The 23,240-nt window shown below is 26.5% G+C and overlaps 3 long non-coding RNA genes and 1 pseudogene across 3 annotated transcripts in view; 2 read left to right on the top strand and 2 right to left on the bottom strand.

Annotated features, from left to right (window-relative positions):
- The window catches only part of LOC126306479 (uncharacterized), a 62,627-nt gene that overhangs the window by 12,881 nt on the left and 26,506 nt on the right, over positions 1-23,240 (bottom strand). The window lies entirely within an intron of this gene.
- Positions 5,615-20,260, bottom strand: LOC126306476 (uncharacterized). The gene is made up of 2 exons (XR_007553546.1): positions 19,422-20,260; positions 5,615-5,933 (listed from the first exon to the last, which is right to left on the bottom strand). It is a non-coding gene; the product is annotated as an uncharacterized LOC126306476 (long non-coding RNA).
- LOC126306461 (NADH-ubiquinone oxidoreductase chain 5-like) lies at positions 11,896-12,798 on the top strand (annotated as a pseudogene).
- Positions 16,538-23,240, top strand: part of LOC126306485 (uncharacterized) — a 23,204-nt gene continuing 16,501 nt past the window's right edge. Inside the window, exon 1 of the long non-coding RNA XR_007553555.1 lies at positions 16,538-17,839. This is a non-coding gene — a long non-coding RNA (uncharacterized LOC126306485). The remainder of the gene's footprint in view (positions 17,840-23,240) is intronic.

Genomic DNA, 23,240 nt, shown 5'->3' with positions numbered 1-23,240 from the left:
TAATAAATATTAATTTTATTAAATTAAGACACCCAATATCAATAATGCTTTTTATTATCCTTCAAACCTTCCTAGTTGGATTAATAACAGGAACAATAATAGAAAGATATTGATTATCATATATTTTATTTTTAACATTTCTTGGTGGTATACTAGTATTATTTATTTACATTACAAGAATTGCATCAAACGAAATATTTCAGCCTAAATCAATCACTATAATTATTACATTAATAATGTGAGTATTTATCATATTAATATTAATTATTCTAGATATATCTATATTTATAGACTTTTTCAAAAACACCGAAACTATAAATATTGATAATTCAATCAATTATCAAGAAATAACAATATCTTTAGAAAAATTATATAATAGACCAACATTCATTATTACAATAATAATAATAATTTATTTATTTTTAGCACTACTAGCAGTTGTTAAAATCACCAATATTAATCAGGGACCTATTCGTAAAATAAGATAATTACTAATGAATAAACCCTTACGATTAAGACATCCTTTAATTAAAATTATTAATAACTCTTTAATTGACTTACCTGCCCCAACAAATATTTCATTTTGATGAAATTTTGGATCCCTATTAGGGTTATGTTTGGTAATTCAAATCGTAACTGGACTATTTTTAGCTATACATTATACATCAAATATTGAAATAGCATTCAGTAGTGTAGTACACATCTGCCGAGACGTAAATAATGGTTGAATTATCCGAACCTTACACGCAAATGGAGCATCTATATTTTTTATTTGTATTTACTTACATGTAGGATGGGGAATTTACTATGGATCTTATATATATATACATACCTGAATAATTGGTACAGTGATTTTATTTTTAGTTATAGCAACTGCATTTATAGGATATGTCTTACCCTGAGGCCAAATATCTTTTTGAGGTGCAACAGTAATTACTAATTTATTATCAGCAATCCCATACTTAGGAACAGATTTAGTCCAATGAGTATGAGGAGGATTCGCTGTTGATAATGCAACATTAAATCGATTCTTCACATTCCATTTTGTATTACCATTTATTATTGCTGCTATAGCAGCAATTCATTTATTTTTTCTTCACCAAACAGGATCTAATAATCCTCTTGGACTAAATGGAGATATTGAAAAAATTCCATTCCATCCATACTTTACCTTTAAGGATTCTATTACATTTGTAATAATAACATCATTATTAATTATACTATGTTTAATTAATCCTTACCTATTAGGAGATCCAGATAACTTTGTACCTGCCAACCCATTAGTAACACCAGTTCACATTCAACCAGAATGATATTTCCTATTTGCATATGCAATTCTACAATCTATCCCTAATAAGTTAGGAGGTGTTATTGCATTATTTTTATCAATTAGAATCTTAATAATTTTACCATTTTATAATAAAACACCATTCCGAGGCATTCAATTTTACCCTATTAATCAAATTTTATTCTGAATTATAGTAGTTGTTGTATGCTTACTAACGTGAATTGGTAAACGACCTGTTGAAGAACCTTATATTATAACAGGTCAAATCTTAACAATTATTTACTTCACATATTTCTTAATTAATGTCCATGTCACAAACGCATGAGATAAATTAATTAAGGAATAAAGTTAATTAGCTTAGGAAAAGCATATGTTTTGAAAACATAAAATTAGAAGTTTAACTCTTCTATTAACTTTTCTCAAAAAATTTCACTAAACAACTGAGATAAATAAAATCTTTAAACCAACAAAGAAAATAAAAAAATTCAAAGATAAAGGTAAAAAACTTTTTCAAGCTAAGTACATTAATTTATCATAACGGAACCGTGGTAATGTTCCACGAACCCAAATAAAACCAAAAGATATAATAGCAAGCTTAATAAAAAATATAAAAGAATAAAAATCACCGCCCAAAAAAATTAAAGCCAATAACATTCTTATGAAGACAATTCTAGTATATTCAGCTAAAAAAATTAAAGTAAAACCACCCGCACCATACTCAATATTAAGTCCTGAAACTAACTCAGATTCCCCTTCAGCAAAATCAAAAGGAGTACGATTAGTTTCTGCTAAGCAAGAAGCAAAACTAGCTAAAGCTAAAGGAAAAGAAATAATAATAAATCAACAATAAAGCTGATAGTTTATAAAATCAAACATATTAAAACTACCAATTAAAATAATTAAAGACAATAAAATTAAAGCTAAACTAACTTCATAAGAAATTGTTTGAGCAACAGAACGAAGAGAACCTAATAATGAATAATTTGAATTAGAAGATCAACCAGCAATTATAACAGTATAAACACCTAATCTAGTACAACATAAAAAAAATAAAAATCCATAAGAAAAAGAACACATATAAGTTAAATAAGGAAAAATTACTCAAACGGCTAAAGAAATCATTAAATTAAAAACAGGGGAAAAATAATAAAGTAGGTAATTAGATATAATAGGAATTGGCTGCTCCTTACAAATTAACTTAATAGCATCTCTAAATGGCTGAGGAATTCCAACAAAACCTACCTTATCTGGACCCTTTCGAATCTGAATATAACCTAAAACCTTACGCTCTAATAAAGTTAAAAAGGCAACACTAATTAAAACACAAATAACCAATAAAAGAAAATTCGAAACAAATATAAATAAATCATAAAGTATCAATACTATTTGTAGAAAAAATCTACATAAATGAATTCTAAATTCAACACATTAATCTGTCAAAATAGTAAATAAATTAATATTAATCAATATAACAAAAAATATTTTAACCATATGGTCCTTTCGTACTAATATGGATTAACAATCTTAGGATAGAAACCGACCTGGCTCACGCCGGTCTGAACTCAGATCATGTAAGAATTTAAAGGTCGAACAGACCTAATCATTGGGCTCCTGCACCCAAAATTTTTCTTAATCCAACATCGAGGTCGCAATCTGCTTTGTCGATATGAGCTCTCAAAAACAATTACGCTGTTATCCCTAAGGTAACTTAATCTTATGACCATAAATTATGGATCAAAATAACAAACATAAATAAATGATATAATAATGAAGAGTTTATCTATTCTTCATGTCACCTCAACAAAACATCATCTTTAAATATAGAAAGACAAACAAAAAACTATATAAAAGTAAAATGTCAAGCTCTATAGGGTCTTCTCGTCCTAAAGAAGAATTTAAGCCTTTTGACTCAAAAGTTAAATTCAAAAATTTATTAAGAGACAGTTGATCTCTCGTCAAGCCATTCATTCCAGCCACTAATTAAGAGACTAATGATTATGCTACCTTTGCACGGTCAAAATACCGCGGCTCTTTAAAAATACGCTCAGTGAGCAGGCCAGACCTCAAAATATAAACAAGAGGACATGTTTTTGATAAACAGGCAGAAATCAATTTTGCCTAGTTCCTTATAATAAGTTCACAAGGTAAAAATTTCATACAAATAAATATACTAATTCTATCATTATTACAAAAATTTTAAAATTAAATTAATAATCTTAATAAAAAACCTAAAATATTTATAAAATCAAAATAAAAAATAATGAACTAAAACGTAATCTTAAAGATAGCTGGTTTAAAGCTTACTATTATATTTCTATAAAATAAATTATAGGTTATTAACTTCAAAGCTTATCCCTTAAAGAATAAATAAGTTAATATTTTTACTTAAATAATTAAATAAAAACAAATAACTTTAAAAAATTAAATTTTTTCTTAAGAAACTAGATATCTTGGGAAACGATTAACATCTCATTTCTATAAATAATTTAATAATAATTATGATACATTAACTATAAATTATTTATAAATCAACCCAAATCGAGACAAGTAAAATAAATACTAAAATTTTGATAAACCCTGATACAAAAGGTACAATAAATAAAATCTACTTAAAAAAATTTAAAATAATATTTCATAAAACACTTACATTACCAATAAACTATAATTTAAAAAATCAATTCCTTAAAATATACTAAGACAAAAATACAATAAAATTATTTATATTAAATAATTAAATAAACAAAAAATAAATATAATAAAATAAATAATCAAGATATCCTGATTTGCACAGAAAAATTTTCAGTGTAAATGAAACACTTTACTAATAAGTTATATCTTGAAACTCTTCCTAGATACACTTTCCAGTACATCTAGTATGTTACGACTTATCTCATCTAAATTGAAGCTACTTTAAAATAAAATAGAATAATCAATAATGAGAGCGACGGGCGATGTGTACACATCTCAGAGCCAATATCAGTTAAATTAAATAAATTAAATTACTATCAAATCCACCTTCATTAACAGTATTTCACTATCAAATCCGTTATAAACAAAAATCTATTGTAACCCACCTCCTCTTAACTATAAGCTGCACCTTGACCTGAAATATTTTATAATTATAAATCTTGAGAATTATAACTCTAAAAAGATTCTCTGATAACGGAGATATACAAACAAATAAATTAAGTAGAGTAAATCGTGTATTATCAATCATGGGGTAGGTTCCTCTGAATGGAATGAGATACCGCCAAATTCTTTGGGTTTAAAGACCTTAACTAATAGTACCCTGGTAAATATAATTAACATTTAAAATAATAGGGTATCTAATCCTAGTTTATTATTTAATTTTCACAGATTCATAAAAAGGGCCACAAATAAATTTTAACATTTCACCTTACAAATTTATATTTCAACCCTAATAATATAAACAACTGTTTTAACCAATAATATTCACTTGTATCAATCGTATAACCGCGGCTGCTGGCACGAATTATGCCGATACTAAATCAATTGCTAAATCCAAAATCACTTGATAATTAAATCAAATTACTGCAAAAAGAACATTTAGTCTAACAAAACTTACATATAATACAAAGAAAAAGTGAATAAACAAGCAAGAATAAAACTTTTAAAAATAAAAAATAAGAAAATTTTAAATCTATTAATTCAGGAAAAAATAAAAGATTCAAATATTTAAAGAAAAAAAAAGAAAAAAACCACAAACATTAACAAAAAAAAAGAAACGCCCCTATGTATGACCACAACAACTTCTCTATTATATATAATTAAAGATTAATATGGAACATGTATAGCAATAAATGTATTATATTCTTTCTTATTTAATCTTTCTTTTCACTAATAAATAAAGAGAGATTAAATAATATAATAAATATATTTCATACAATTATGTAATTTAATATAATATGTTATTAATATGAATTCTTTTTTTATATTAAGTTAACTTTCATATATATTAGTTAAATAATCTAATTATAGATAATTTACATAATTATATTATTATAATTAATATAATTATTTATATTAATTATAATATTTTATATTTAAATTAATAATTTTATTTATTATATCCAATTATAATAATATTAAATATTAAATTACATATTATTATATATATTATATTATAATATCCTATTTTAAGCTAAAAACATAAGTAGCTATAATCCTAGGTAAATCAGGATATCTTGATTATTTATTTTATTATATTTATTTTTTGTTTATTTAATTATTTAATATAAATAATTTTATTGTATTTTTGTCTTAGTATATTTTATAGAATTGATTTTTTAAATTATAGTTTATTGGTGATGTAAATGTTTTATGAAATATTATTTTAAATTTTTTTAAGTAGATTTTATTTATTGTACCTTTTGTATCAGGGTTTATCAAAATTTTAGTATTTATTTTACTTGTCTCGATTTGGGTTGATTTATAAATAATTTATAGTTAATGTATCATAATTATTATTAAATTATTTATAGAAATGAGATGTTAATCGTTTCCCATGATATCTAGTTTCTTAAGAAAAAATTTAATTTTTTAAAGTTATTTGTTTTTATTTAATTTTTTAAGTAAAAATATTAACTTATTTATTCTTTAAGGGATAAGCTTTGAAGTTAATAACCTATAATTTATTTTATAGAAATATAATAGTATGCTTTAAACCAGCTATCTTTAAGATTACGTTTTAGTTCATTATTTTTTATTTTGATTTTATAAATATTTTAGGTTTTTTATTAAGATTATTAATTTAATTTTAAAATTTTTGTAATAATGATAGAATTAGTATATTTTATTTGTATGAAATTTTTACCTTGTGAACTTATTATAAGGAACTAAGCAAAATTGATTTCCGCCTGTTTATCAAAAACATGTCCTCTTGTTTATATTTTGAGGTCTGGCCTGCTCACTGAGCGTATTTTTAAAGAGCCGCGGTATTTTGACCGTGCAAAGGTAGCATAATCATTAGTCTCTTAATTAGTGGCTGGAATGAATGGCTTGACGAGAAATCAACTGTCTCTTAATAAATTTTTGAATTTAACTTTTGAGTCAAAAGGCTTAAATTCTTCTTTAGGACGAGAAGACCCTATAGAGCTTGACATTTTACTTTTATATAGTTTTTTGTTTGTCTTTCTATATTTAATGATGATGTTTTGTTGGGGTGACATGAAGAATAGATAAACTCTTCATTTATTTATGTTTGTTATTTTGATCCATAATTTATGATCATAAGATTAAGTTACCTTAGGGATAACAGCGTAATTGTTTTTGAGAGCTCATATCGACAAAGCAGATTGCGACCTCGATGTTGGATTAAGAAAAATTTTGGGTGCAGGAGCCCAATGATTAGGTCTGTTCGACCTTTAAATTCTTACATGATCTGAGTTCAGACCGGCGTGAGCCAGGTCGGTTTCTATCCTAAGATTGTTAATCCATATTAGTACGAAAGGACCATATGGTTAAAATATTTTTTGTTATATTGATTAATATTAATTTATTTACTATTTTGACAGATTAATGTGTTGAATTTAGAATGCATTTATGTAGATTTTTTCTACAAATAGTATTGATACTTTATGATTTATTTATATTTATTTTGAATTTTCTTTTATTGGTTATTTGTGTTTTAATTAGTGTTGCCTTTTTAACTTTATTAGAGCGTAAGGTTTTAGGTTATATTCAGATTCGAAAGGGTCCAAATAAGGTTGGTTTTGTTGGAATTCCTCAGCCATTTAGAGATGCTATTAAGTTAATTTGTAAGGAGCAGCCAATTCCTATTATATCTAATTACCTACTTTATTATTTTTCCCCTGTTTTTAATTTAATGATTTCTTTAGCCGTTTGAGTAATTTTTCCTTATTTAACTTATATGTGTTCTTTTTCTTATGGATTTTTATTTTTTTTATGTTGTACTAGATTAGGTGTTTATACTGTTATAATTGCTGGTTGATCTTCTAATTCAAATTATTCATTATTAGGTTCTCTCCGTTCTGTTGCTCAAACAATTTCTTATGAAGTTAGTTTAGCTTTAATTTTATTGTCTTTAATTATTTTAATTGGTAGTTTTAATATGTTTGATTTTATAAACTATCAGCTTTATTGTTGATTTATTATTATTTCTTTTCCTTTAGCTTTAGCTTGTTTTGCTTCTTGCTTAGCTGAAACTAATCGTACTCCTTTTGATTTTGCTGAAGGGGAATTTGAGTTAGTTTCAGGATTTAATATTGAGTATGGTGCGGGTGGTTTTACTTTAATTTTTTTAGCTGAATATACTAGAATTGTCTTCATAAGAATGTTATTGGCTTTAATTTTTTTGGGCGGTGATTTTTATTCTTTTATATTTTTTATTAAGCTTGCTATTATATCTTTTGGTTTTATTTGGGTTCGTGGAACATTACCACGGTTCCGTTATGATAAATTAATGTACTTAGCTTGAAAAAGTTTTTTACCTTTATCTTTGAATTTTTTTATTTTCTTTGTTGGTTTAAAGATTTTATTTATCTCATTTGTTTAGTGAAATTTTTTGAGAAAAGTTAATAGAAGAGTTAAACTTCTAATTTTATGTTTTCAAAACATATGCTTTTCCTAAGCTAATTAACTTTATTCCTTAATTAATTTATCTCATGCGTTTGCGACATGGACATTAATTAAGAAATATGTGAAGTAAATAATTGTTAAGATTTGACCTGTTATAATATAAGGTTCTTCAACAGGTCGTTTACCAATTCACGTTAGTAAGCATACAACAACTACTATAATTCAGAATAAAATTTGATTAATAGGGTAAAATTGAATGCCTCGGAATGGTGTTTTATTATAAAATGGTAAAATTATTAAGATTCTAATTGATAAAAATAATGCAATAACACCTCCTAACTTATTAGGGATAGATCGTAGAATTGCATATGCAAATAGGAAATATCATTCTGGTTGAATGTGAACTGGTGTTACTAATGGGTTGGCAGGTACAAAGTTATCTGGATCTCCTAATAGGTAAGGATTAATTAAACATAGTATAATTAATAATGATGTTATTATTACAAATGTAATAGAATCCTTAAAGGTAAAGTATGGATGGAATGGAATTTTTTCAATATCTCCATTTAGTCCAAGAGGATTATTAGATCCTGTTTGGTGAGGAAAAAATAAATGAATTGCTGCTATAGCAGCAATAATAAATGGTAATACAAAATGGAATGTGAAGAATCGATTTAATGTTGCATTATCAACAGCGAATCCTCCTCATACTCATTGGACTAAATCTGTTCCTAAGTATGGGATTGCTGATAATAAATTAGTAATTACTGTTGCACCTCAAAAAGATATTTGGCCTCAGGGTAAGACATATCCTATAAATGCAGTTGCTATAACTAAAAATAAAATCACTGTACCAATTATTCAGGTATGTATATATATATAAGATCCATAGTAAATTCCCCGTCCTACATGTAAGTAAATACAAATAAAAAATATAGATGCTCCATTTGCGTGTAAGGTTCGGATAATTCAACCATTATTTACGTCACGGCAGATGTGTACTACACTACTGAATGCTATTTCAATATTTGATGTATAATGTATAGCTAAAAATAGTCCAGTTACGATTTGAATTACCAAACATAACCCTAATAGGGATCCAAAATTTCATCAAAATGAAATATTTGTGGGGGCAGGTAAGTCAATTAAAGAGTTATTAATAATTTTAATTAAAGGATGTCTTAATCGTAAGGGTTTATTCATTAGTAATTATCTTATTTTACGAATAGGTCCCTGATTAATATTGGTGATTTTAACAACTGCTAGTAGTGCTAAAAATAAATAAATTATTATTATTATTGTAATAATGAATGTTGGTCTATTATATAATTTTTCTAAAGATATTGTTATTTCTTGATAATTGATTGAATTATCAATATTTATAGTTTCGGTGTTTTTGAAAAAGTCTATAAATATAGATATATCTAGAATAATTAATATTAATATGATAAATACTCACATTATTAATGTAATATTTATAGTGATTGATTTAGGCTGAAATATTTCGTTTGATGCAATTCTTGTAATGTAAATAAATAATACTAGTATACCACCAAGAAATGTTAAAAATAAAATATATGATAATCAATATCTTTCTATTATTGTTCCTGTTATTAATCCAACTAGGAAGGTTTGAAGGATAATAAAAAGCATTATTGATATTGGATGTCTTAGTTTAATAATATTAATATTTATTACATTTGATAATGATATAATTATAATTTTGATCATTTCAGGGGTTAGTTTATTTAAAATACCGGTTTTGGGGACCGATGATGGAAGTTTTTCCACCTCTGAAGTTTTAAAAGTGGGGGCTGGACTTATTTCCGGTTTACAAGACCGGCGTTTTTTTTAAACTATTAAAACTAATGTTTATATTCTCTATTTTTACTTCTTTATTGATTTATTTTGCTGGTGTTTATGTTTATCTTCTAAATGTAAAAATTTATTAATGGTTCTTTTGAGATTAGAATATATTGTTCTTTCTTTATTTATGTTAGTTATTGTTTTTCTTATTGAGTTTGATTATGATTATTTTTTTCCTGTTATTTTTTTAGTTTTTTCTGTTTGTGAGGGTGCTTTAGGTCTTTCTGTTTTAGTTTCAATAATTCGTTCTCATGGTAATGATTTTTTTAATTCTTTTGGTTTATCTTTATGTTAAAGTATTTATTTATAACTATTTTTTGATCCCTCTTTGTTTATTAAATAATTGTTGATGGTTGGTTCATTCTTTAATGTTTCTGTCGGGTTTTGTTTTTATAATTTGTGTTTATTCATATGCTGATTTGAATATAATTAGATATTATTTTGGTATTGATTATTTTTCTTTTAGTTTAATTTTACTTAGTTTTTGGATTTGTTCTTTAATAATCACTGCTAGAGGTTCTGTTTATTTAAGTTCATATCATTCTAATTTTTTTGTTTTTATGGTTTTGATTTTAATAATTATGCTTTATTGTTCATTTGCTAGATTAAGTCTTCTTTCTTTTTATATTTTTTTTGAGGCTAGATTAGTTCCTACTTTACTTTTAATTTTGGGTTGGGGTTATCAACCTGAGCGTTTGCAGGCTGGTGTTTATTTAATTTTTTTTACTTTGGTTGCTAGATTACCTTTATTATTAGTTTTATTTAAGGTTTATGATTTTTCTAATACTTTATATTTTCCTTTATTGGTTGATTTTGGTTCTTATTATTTTATGTTTTATGTATTTATAATTTTGGCTTTTTTAGTTAAGATACCTATGTTTTTGGTTCATTTATGACTTCCTAAGGCTCATGTAGAGGCCCCTATTTCAGGTAGAATAATTCTTGCTGGTGTTTTATTAAAGTTAGGTGGTTATGGTATTTTTCGTGTTATAAAGGTTATTTCTTATTTGGGTTTAAAGTTTAATTATTTTTGATTGTCTTTAGGTTTATCTGGGGGTGTTATTGTAAGATTTATTTGTTTTCGTCAGGTTGATTTAAAGTCTTTAATTGCATATTCTTCTGTTGCTCATATAAGAATGGTTATTGGTGGATTGATGACTATGAATTGATGAGGTTGTGTAGGTTCTCTTTCTCTAATGGTTGGTCATGGTTTATGTTCTTCTGGTTTATTTTGTTTATCTAATATTATTTATGAACGTTTAGGTAGACGAAGATTATTAATTAACAAGGGTATAATTAATTTGATGCCAAGAATGGCTTTATGATGATTTCTTTTAAGATCATCAAATATGGCTGCTCCTCCTTCTTTAAATTTGGTAGGTGAAATTAGATTATTAAATAGAATTATATCTTGATCTTCTTTTAGATTCTTTGCTTTGATTTTTTTATCTTTTTTTAGAGCTGTTTATACTTTGTATATATATTCTTATTCTCAGCATGGGAATTATTATTCTGGTGTTTATACTTGTTCTCTTGGTTATTTTCGTGAATATCATCTTTTACTTTTACATTGATTGCCTTTAAATATTCTCTGTTTAAAGGGTGAATATTTCTTTGTTTAGTTTGCTTAAGTATTTTAATTAAAAATATTGTTTTGTGGAATCAATGATATGAAGTTTTTCATCTTAGGCCGTGAATTTATTTTCTATTTGTTCTTTGAGTTTTTTTTCTTTGTTTATTTCGAGAACTATAATTTTTATTTTAGGTATTTATTATTTAATAATTGATTATAGAGTTTTTGTTGAGTGAGAGCTTTTCAATTTAAATGGTTCTATAGTTGTTATAACTTTAATTTTGGATTGAATATCTCTTATTTTTATATCTTTTGTTATATATATTTCTTCTTTGGTTATTTATTATAGATAAATACCGTAACGAAATTGGTTTAGACTCCCTGGCCAGTACTAGGGGAATTGTGTATTTTTTTAAAATACAGTTTAGGTTCCCAGGAGGAGGGTATTTTTCTCAGTCGGGGCATGTATTGTAGACAACACGCGATCTAGTGTTTGTTTAGTTATTTATTATCAAAATGTAAAATCTTATAGTGCTGGTATATTAACTGCACTTTCTAATCGTATTGGTGATGTTGCTATTTTAATTTCTATTGCATGAATGTTAAATTTTGGTGGTTGAAATTATATTTATTATTATGATTTTATTTCTAATTCTTTTGAAATAAAGCTCATTACTATATTAATTGTTTTAGCAGCTATAACTAAGAGAGCTCAGATTCCTTTCTCTTCATGACTTCCTGCTGCTATAGCAACTCCTACTCCTGTTTCTGCTTTAGTTCATTCTTCTACTCTTGTTACTGCTGGTGTTTATTTATTAATTCGTTTTAGACCAATATTGGATACTTATAATTGTGGTTGATTTTTACTTTTAATTGGTTGTATAACTATATTTATGGCTGGATTGGGCGCTAATTTTGAGTTTGATTTAAAGAAGATTATTGCTCTTTCTACTTTAAGACAACTTGGTTTAATAATAAGAATTTTGGCTATAGGTTATCCAAAGCTTGCATTTTTTCATTTATTGGCTCATGCTTTATTTAAGGCATTATTATTTATATGTGCAGGTTCAATAATTCATAATTTGAAGGATTCTCAGGATATTCGTTTTATAGGATCAATTGTTAATTTCATACCTTTAACTTCAGTTTGTTTTAATGTTTCTAGTTTATCTTTGTGTGGAATACCTTTTTTAGCGGGATTTTATTCAAAGGATTTAATTCTTGAGATGGTTTGTTTAAGATGAATTAATTGTTTAATTTTTTTTCTTTATTTTTTTTCTACTGGTTTAACTGCTTCTTATTCTTTTCGTTTGTTTTATTATTCAATATCTGGTGATAATAATTTTTATTCTAGATTTTCTTTTGATGATAAGGGTTATTATATTTCATTTGGAATAATTGGTCTATTGTTTGTTGCTGTTTTTGGTGGTAGTCTTTTATCTTGATTAATTTTTCCTATTCCTCATGTGATTGCTTTACCTTATTATTTAAAGTTTTTAACTATTACAGTTGTTATTTTAGGTGCTTATTTAGGTTATCTTATTTCTAATTTTGATTTTTCTCATAATTTATTTTCTTTAAGTATACTTTCTTTTGTTAGATTTGCTGGTTCTATATGATTTATACCTTTTCTTTCAACTAAGTTTATTAGATATATTCCTTTAAAAATAGGTTATTATTCATCTAAGTCATTTGATTATGGTTGAGGTGAATTACTTGGTGGTCAAGGTTTATATAGATTATTTATTTATTTAATTGGTTATATTCAAGGTTGATATGATTCTAATTTCAAGATTTATCTTTTAACTTTTATTTTTTGAATATTTATTTTGGTAATATTGTTTTTCGTTTACTTAAATAGCTTATAATTAGAGCGTGACACTGAAGATGTTAAGGAAGTATTTTTACTTTTCAGTATTTATAAATATAGATATATTATTTTTACAGTGAAAATGTAATGTTTTATTTAAACTATATAAATTTTAGAAATGTTAACGGAGTTTAACCGCTAATATAAAAAGTTAGCAGCTTTCATATTGGCTTTACATTTCCTTAATTGGAACTATTATAGTTCAATTATATTATTAACAGTAATACGCCTCTTTTTGGCTTCAATTAATAAGAATAAGGGTAGTACATACCAATCTTCCAGGTCGAAACTGACTGCAATATTTCGCTTCTTATTCTATTTAAGGTTGATTGATAATATCAATACTTTTTGAATGCAACCCAAATGTTATATTTAACTACAACCCTTTATTCTGCTCATTGTAATGCTCCTTGGTTTCATTCATGGTATAGTCCTCCTAATAGAACTAGAATAAAAAATATTGTTGATACTGTTCAGATTATAATGTCTGAAGTTTTAAAAATAATTACAATTGGTAGAATTAGTGCCATTTTATACATCAAAAATTAAAAAGATTACTGCGATTAGGAAGAATCGTATTGAGAATGGTATTCGTGCTGATCTTTTTGGATCAAACCCACATTCAAATGGTGATCTTTTTTCTCGATCATTAATTAATTTTTTTGATAGTGTTGTTGCCAGGATTATAACAATTATTGGAATAATATATCTAATGAAAACTCTTGTTGATAGAATTAGAATTGTTTTTCTTGATTTATATCAAGCTTTCTGATTGGAAGTCAAATGTACTATTTATACTAGAAAAACAATTATCTACCTCATCAATAAATAGAGATATATAAGAATAATCATACTACGTCTACGAAGTGTCAGTATCATACTGCTGCTTCAAATCCAAAGTGATGTCTTGGTGAAAATTGATTTATTGAGTGTCGAAGTAGACATGTTGATAAAAAGATTGTTCCAATAATTACGTGTAAACCATGGAATCCTGTTGCAACAAAGAATGTTGATCCATAAACTGCATCTGCAATGGTAAAAGGTGCTTCTCAATATTCATATGCTTGAAGTATTGTAAAGTATAGTCCTAATAACACTGTGAAGAATAATCCTTGTAGTGCTTGAGTATGATTAGATTCCATTAAACTATGATGTGCTCATGTTACTGTTACTCCTGATGCTAAAAGAATAGCTGTATTAAGTAATGGAGTTTGTATAGGGTTAAAGGGTTGAATTCCTATTGGAGGTCATAGTATTCCTAGTTCAATTGTTGGTGCTAATCTTCTTCTAAAGAATGCTCAAAAAAAAGAAACGAAAAATAATACCTCTGATGCAATAAATAAAATTATTCCTCATCGTAATCCAATTGATACAAATCCTGTATGTAATCCTTGATATGTTCCTTCTCGTACTACATCTCGTCATCATTGAATTATAGTTAGTAGGGTAATTCCAAATCCAATTATGAATAAGTTAATATTAAATAGGTGGAATCATTTTGCTAGTCCTGATACTAGGACTATTGCTCCAATTGCTCCTGTTAATGGTCAAGGTCTATAGTCTACTAAGTGGAATGGGTGGTTTGAGTGAGTTGTTAACATAGGTTTAATATACTTCTCTAGAATATAGAGTTCTTAGAATTGAGAAAACATAGGCTTGAATTATTGCTACTGCTGATTCTAGAATTAATAGAAGTATTTGTCCAATAATTAGTAATGAGATTAAGTTTATTGCTATAGATGGTCCTGTGTTTCCTAATAAGGTTAATAATAAGTGTCCTGCAATTATATTTGCTGCCAACCGTACTGCTAATGTACCTGGTCGAATAACATTACTAATTGTTTCAATTAGTACTATAAATGATATTAATGCAGGCGGTGTACCTTGTGGTACAAGGTGTGTAAATATATGATTAGTATGGTTAATTCATCCAAATAACATAAATCTTAGCCATATAGGTAGGGCAATTGCAAATGTTAATGCTAAATGTCTTGTTCTAGTAAAAATATAAGGGAATAATCCTATGAAATTGTTAAATAATATTATAATAAAAATTGAGATGAAAATGAATGTTGTTCCATTAAATGATTTTGGTCCAAGAAGTGTTTTAAATTCATTATGTAAGGTTAAATTTAGTTTATTTCAGATAATGTTAATTCGTGATGGTGTAAGTCAAAATAGTGATGGGATTAATAATAGTCCTAGAAATGTTCTAGTTCAATTTAATGATAAATTAAAGATGTTAGTTGATGGGTCAAATGTTGAGAATAGATTTGTTATCATTTTCAATTTAAGTTTTTTATTTCAATTGTTCCTTTTTCTGCTCTTTTAATAAGGTTAGGTTTAAATGAGAAGAAGTTTATTTGATTAAACAAGATTAATGTAGCTGAAAATATAATGAATAGTGAGAATCATATAAGAGGGGATATTTGAGGGATTTGGATATAATTTCCCCATCAGAAGTAGTCGTTAATTTACTATTATTTGGTTTAAGAGACCATTACTTACTTTCAGTCATCTGATGAATTTCAAGGTGTACTAACTTTTTTTAGTTACTTTAGATTGACACTCTAATGTTATTTATTTTAACTAACTCCTTAAATTATCTTAGATAATCACTTAACAAATAAATTTACTGAAGTTCTTTCAATTACAATTGGTATAAATCTGTGGTTTGCTCCACAGATTTCTGAGCATTGTCCAAAGAATAATCCAGGTCGATTTATTGTGAATGTTCCTTGATTTAACCGACCTGGCGTTGCATCAATTTTAACCCCTAATGCAGGAACTGCTCATGAGTGTAGAGCATCTGATGCTCTTGTTAATACTCGTACTTCTGTATTTATTGGTAGGATTGTTCGGTTATCTACATCTAGTAGTCGGAATCCATCATTTTCTAGGTCTTGTTCTGGTGTTATATAAGTGTCAAATTCTACGTCTATGAAGTCTGAATATTCATATCTTCAATATCATTGTCGTCCAATGGTTTTAATTGTAATTATTGCATCTACTGAATCATCAAGTAAATATAATAGTCGTAATGATGGAAGGGCAATAAAAATTAATGTAATTGCTGGTAAAGCTGTTCAGATTGTTTCAATTAAGTGTCCGTGAAGTATATTACGGTTAGTATAGGCAATAAATAATATATAACTTAGGGCATAACCTACAATTACTGTAATTAATAATAATACGACCATAGTATGATCATGAAAGAATGATAATTGCTCCATTAATGGTGAAGCTCCATCTTGAAGAGATAAATTTGATCATGTTGCCATTAATAAATATTTTCTAATAAAAGGTCAAACCTTTATTTGTAGAGCTTAAATCTACTGCACTAATCTGCCATATTAGAATCTAGAGATTAATGGTAATTCTGAGTAACTATGTTCTGCAGGAGGGTTATTTTGTAGTCATTCTGTTGATCTTCTTATGTTAGCTCTAAATATAATTGCTCGGTTTGTAATCATTCTTTCTCATATAATTACAATGAATATAATGATTCCTACAATAGAAATTGTAGACCCAATTCTTGATACTACGTTTCATGATGTATATGCGTCTGGGTAGTCAGAGTATCGTCGAGGTATTCCTGCTAATCCTAGGAAGTGTTGAGGAAAGAATGTTAAATTTACTCCAATGAATATAATTGTAAATTGGATTTTTAATCATGTATTATTTATAGTTAATCCTGTAAATAGTGGATATCATTGAATGACACCTCCTATAATTGCAAATACTGCTCCTATAGATAATATATAATGAAAGTGGGCTACTACATAAAATGTATCATGTAATACAATATCAAGTGATGAATTTGCTAATACTAATCCTGTTAATCCACCAATTGTAAATAGGAAAATAAATCCTAGAGCTCATAATAATGGTGGATTGAACTTGAATTTAGTTCCATATAATGTAGCTAATCATCTAAATACCTTAATTCCTGTAGGTACAGCAATAATTATTGTTGCTGATGTAAAATATGCTCGTGTGTCAACATCCATTCCTACTGTAAATATATGATGTGCTCATACAATAAATCCTATTAGTCCAATTGATAGTATAGCATAAATTATACCTAGTGTTCCAAATGATTCAATTTTTCCTCTTTCTTGACATACAATATGTGAAATAATTCCGAACCCCGGTAGAATTAAAATATAAACTTCTGGGTGTCCAAAGAATCAAAATAGATGTTGATATAGAATTGGGTCACCTCCTCCTGCAGGGTCAAAGAATGTTGTATTTAAATTTCGATCTGTTAATAATATAGTAATAGCTCCTGCTAAAACTGGAAGTGAAAGAAGGAGAAGTAATGCTGTAATAGCTACAGATCATACAAATAAAGGTGTTTGATCTAAAGTTATACTTTCTGATCGTATATTAATTGCTGTTGTAATGAAATTCACTGCACCAAGAATAGATGATACACCTGCTAAGTGCAGTGAAAAAATAGCTAGATCTACAGATGCACCCCCGTGTGCAATAGCTCCTGCTAGAGGAGGGTAAACTGTTCATCCTGTACCAGCACCATTATCTACTATAGAAGATGTAAGAAGAAGGGTTAGTGAAGGTGGTAGTAATCAAAAACTTATATTATTTATTCGTGGAAATGCTATATCTGGTGCACCAATTATTAGTGGAACAAGACAATTACCAAATCCACCAATTATAATAGGTATATAATAGGTATATAATTATAATTTGTATCAATTGGATTACGATTATTTATTAGTGAAAAGAAAGATTAAATAAGAAAGAATATAATACATTTATTGCTATACATGTTCCATATTAATCTTTAATTATATATAATAGAGAAGTTGTTGTGGTCATACATAGGGGCGTTTCTTTTTTTTTGTTAATGTTTGTGGTTTTTTTCTTTTTTTTCTTTAAATATTTGAATCTTTTATTTTTTCCTGAATTAATAGATTTAAAATTTTCTTATTTTTTATTTTTAAAAGTTTTATTCTTGCTTGTTTATTCACTTTTTCTTTGTATTATATGTAAGTTTTGTTAGACTAAATGTTCTTTTTGCAGTAATTTGATTTAATTATCAAGTGATTTTGGATTTAGCAATTGATTTAGTATCGGCATAATTCGTGCCAGCAGCCACGGTTATACGATTGATACAAGTGAATATTATTGGTTAAAGCAGTTGTTTATATTATTAGGGTTGAAATATAAATTTGTAAGGTGAAATGTTAAAATTTATTTGTGGCCCTTTTTATGAATCTGTGAAATTTAAATAATAAACTAGGATTAGATACCCTATTATTTTAAATGTTAATTATATTTACCAGGGTACTATTAGTTAAGGTCTTTAAACCCAAAGAATTTGGCGGTATCTCATTCCATTCAGAGGAACCTACCCCATGATTGATAATACACGATTTACTCTACTTAATTTATTTGTTTGTATATCTCCGTTATCAGAGAATCTTTTTAGAGTTATAATTCTCAAGATTTATAATTATAAAATATTTCAGGTCAAGGTGCAGCTTATAGTTAAGAGGAGGTGGGTTACAATAGATTTTTGTTTATAACGGATTTGATAGTGAAATACTGTTAATGAAGGTGGATTTGATAGTAATTTAATTTATTTAATTTAACTGATATTGGCTCTGAGATGTGTACACATCGCCCGTCGCTCTCATTATTGATTATTCTATTTTATTTTAAAGTAGCTTCAATTTAGATGAGATAAGTCGTAACATAGTAGATGTACTGGAAAGTGTATCTAGGAAGAGTTTCAAGATATAACTTATTAGTAAAGTGTTTCATTTACACTGAAAATTTTTCTGTGCAAATCAGGATATCTTGATTATTTATTTTATTATATTTATTTTTTGTTTATTTAATTATTTAATATAAATAATTTTATTGTATTTTTGTCTTAGTATATTTTAAGGAATTGATTTTTTAAATTATAGTTTATTGGTAATGTAAGTGTTTTATGAAATATTATTTTAAATTTTTTTAAGTAGATTTTATTTATTGTACCTTTTGTATCAGGGTTTATCAAAATTTTAGTATTTATTTTACTTGTCTCGATTTGGGTTGATTTATAAATAATTTATAGTTAATGTATCATAATTATTATTAAATTATTTATAGAAATGAGATGTTAATCGTTTCCCAAGATATCTAGTTTCTTAAGAAAAAATTTTATTTTTTAAAGTTATTTGTTTTTATTTAATTTTTTAAGTAAAAATATTATCTTATTTATTCTTTAAGGGATAAGCTTTGAAGTTAATAACCTATAATTTATTTTATAGAAATATAATAGTAAGCTTTAAACCTGCTATCTTTAAGATTACGTTTTAGTTCATTATTTTTTATTTTGATTTTATAAATATTTTAGGTTTTTTATTAAGATTATTAATTTAATTTTAAAATTTTTGTAATAATGATACAATTTGTATATTTATTTGTATGAAATTTTTACCTTGTGAACTTATTATAAGGAACTAGGCAAAATTGATTTCCGCCTGTTTATCAAAAACATGTCCTCTTGTTTATATTTTGAGGTCTGGCCTGCTCACTGAGCGTATTTTTAAAGAGCCGCGGTATTTTGACCGTGCAAAGGTAGCATAATCATTAGTCTCTTAATTAGTGGCTGGAATGAATGGCTTGACAAGAAATCAACTGTCTCTTAATAAATTTTTGAATTTAACTTTTGAGTCAAAAGGCTTAAATTCTTCTTTAGGACGAGAAAACCCTATAGAGCTTGACATTTTACTTTTATATAGTTTTTTGTTTGTCTTTCTATATTTAATGATGATGTTTTGTTGGGGTGACATGAAGAATAGATAAACTCTTCATTATTATATCATTTATTTATGTTTGTTATTTTGATCCATAATTTATGATCATAAGATTAAGTTACCTTAGGGATAACAGCGTAATTGTTTTTGAGAGCTCATATCGACATAGCAGATTGCGACCTCGATGTTGGATTAAGAAAAATTTTGGGTGCAGGAGCCCAATGATTAGGTCTGTTCGACCTTTAAATTCTTACATGATCTGAGTTCAGACCGGCGTGAGCCAGGTCGGTTTCTATCCTAAGATTGTTAATCCATATTAGTACGAAAGGACCATATGGTTAAAATATTTTTTGTTATATTGATTAATATTAATTTATTTACTATTTTGACAGATTAATGTGTTGAATTTAGAATTCATTTATGTAGATTTTTTCAACAAATAGTATTGATACTTTATGATTTATTTATATTTATTTTGAATTTTCTTTTATTGGTTATTTGTGTTTTAATTAGTGTTGCCTTTTGAACTTTATTAGAGCGTAAGGTTTTAGGTTATATTCAGATTCGAAAGGGTCCAAATAAGGTAGGTTTTGTTGGAATTCCTCAGCCATTTAGAGACGCTATTAAGTTAATTTGTAAGGAGCAGCCAATTCCTATTATATCTAATTACCTACTTTATTATTTTTCCCCTGTTTTTAATTTAATGATTTCTTTAGCTGTTTGAGTAATTTTTCCTTATTTAACTTATATGTGTTCTTTTTCTTATGGATTTTTATTTTTTTTATGTTGTACTAGATTAGGTGTTTATACTGTTATAATTGCTGGTTGATCTTCTAATTCAAATTATTCATTATTAGGTTCTCTTCGTTCTGTTGCTCAAACAATTTCTTATGAAGTTAGTTTAGCTTTAATTTTATTGTCTTTAATTATTTTAATTGGTAGTTTTAATATGTTTGATTTTATAAACTATCAGCTTTATTGTTGATTTATTATTATTTCTTTTCCTTTAGCTTTAGCTTGTTTTGCTTCTTGCTTAGCTGAAACTAATCGTACTCCTTTTGATTTTGCTGAAGGGGAATCTGAGTTAGTTTCAGGATTTAATATTGAGTATGGTGCGGGTGGTTTTACTTTAATTTTTTTAGCTGAATATACTAGAATTGTCTTCATAAGAATGTTATTGGCTTTAATTTTTTTGGGCGGTGATTTTTATTCTTTTATATTTTTTATTAAGCTTGCTATTATATCTTTTGGTTTTATTTGGGTTCGTGGAACATTACCACGGTTCCGTTATGATAAATTAATGTACTTAGCTTGAAAAAGTTTTTTACCTTTATCTTTGAATTTTTTTATTTTCTTTGTTGGTTTAAAGATTTTATTTATCTCATTTGTTTAGTGACATTTTTTGAGAAAAGTTAATAGAAGAGTTAAACTTCTAATTTTATGTTTTCAAAACATATGCTTTTCCTAAGCTAATTAACTTTATTCCTTAATTAATTTATCTCATGCGTTTGCGACATGGACATTAATTAAGAAATATGTGAAGTAAATAATTGATAAGATTTCTCCTGTTATAATATAAGGTTCTTCAACAGGTCGTTTACCAATTCACGTTAGTAAGCATACAACAACTACTATAATTCAGAATAAAATTTGATTAATAGGGTAAAATTGAATGCCTCGGAATGGTGTTTTATTATAAAATGGTAAAATTATTAAGATTCTAATTGATAAAAATAATGCAATAACACCTCCTAACTTATTAGGGATAGATCGTAGAATTGCATATGCAAATAGGAAATATCATTCTGGTTGAATGTGAACTGGTGTTACTAATGGGTTGGCAGGTACATAGTTATCTGGATCTCCTAATAGGTATAGTATAATTAATAATGATGTTATTATTACAAACGTAATAGAATCCTTAAAGGTAAAGTATGGATGGAATGGAATTTTTTCAATATCTCCATTTAGTCCAAGAGGATTATTAGATCCTGTTTGGTGAAGAAAAAATAAATGAATTGCTGCTATAGCAGCAATAATAAATGGTAATAGAAAATGGAATGTGAAGAATCGATTTAATGTTGCATTATCAACAGCGAATCCTCCTCATACTCATTGGACTAAATCTGTTCCTAAGTATGGGATTGCTGATAATAAATTAGTAATTTCTGTTGTACCTCAAAAAGATATTTGGCCTCAGGGTAAGACATATCCTATAAATGCAGTTGCTATAACTAAAAATAAAATCACTGTACCAATTATTCAGGTATGTATATATATATAAGATCCATAGTAAATTCCCCGTCCTACATGTAAGTAAATCCAAATAAAAAATATAGATGCTCCATTTGCGTGTAAGGTTCGGATAATTCAACCATTATTTACGTCTCGGCAGATGTGTACTACACTACTGAATGCTATTTCAATATTTGATGTGTAATGTATAGCTAAAAATAGTCCAGTTACGATTTGAATTACCAAACAAAATGAAATATTTGTTGGGGCAGGTAAGTCAATTAAAGAGTTATTAATAATTTTAATTAAAGGATGTCTTAATCGTAAGGGTTTATTCATTAGTAATTATCTTATTTTACGAATAGGTCCCTGATTAATATTGGTGATTTTAACAACTGCTAGTAGTGCTAAAAATAAATAAATTATTATTATTATTGTAATAATGAATGTTGGTCTATTATATAATTTTTCTAAAGATATTGTTATTTCTTTATAATTGATTGAATTATCAATATTTATAGTTTTGGTGTTTTTGAAAAAGTCTATAAATATAGATATATCTAGAATAATTAATATTAATATGATAAATACTCACATTATTAATGTAATAATTATAGTGATTGATTTAGGCTGAAATATTTCGTTTGATGCAATTCTTGTAATGTAAATAAAAAATACTAGTATACCACCAAGAAATGTTAAAAATAAAATATATGATAATCAATATCTTTCTATTATTGTTCCTGTTATTAATCCAACTAGGAAGGTTTGAAGGATAATAAAAAGCATTATTGATATTGGGTGTCTTAATTTAATAAAATTAATATTTATTACATTTGATAATGATATAATTATTATTTTGATCATTTCAGGCGTTAGTTTATTTAAAATACCGGTTTTGGGGACCGATGATGGAAGCTTTTCCACCTCTGAAGTTTTAAAAGTGGGGGCTGGACTTATTTCCGGTTTACAAGACCGGCGTTTTTTTTAAACTATTAAAACTAATGTTTATATTCTCTATTTTTACTTCTTTATTGATTTCTTTTGCTGGTGTTTATGTTTTTTCTTCTAAACGTA

This window comes from Schistocerca gregaria, unplaced genomic scaffold (assembly GCF_023897955.1).
Source record: "Schistocerca gregaria isolate iqSchGreg1 unplaced genomic scaffold, iqSchGreg1.2 ptg000333l, whole genome shotgun sequence".
Lineage (NCBI taxonomy): Eukaryota > Metazoa > Arthropoda > Insecta > Orthoptera > Acrididae > Schistocerca > Schistocerca gregaria.
The sequence above is the reverse complement of the archived record's forward strand: the minus strand, read 5'-3'. Positions and strand labels throughout refer to the sequence as shown.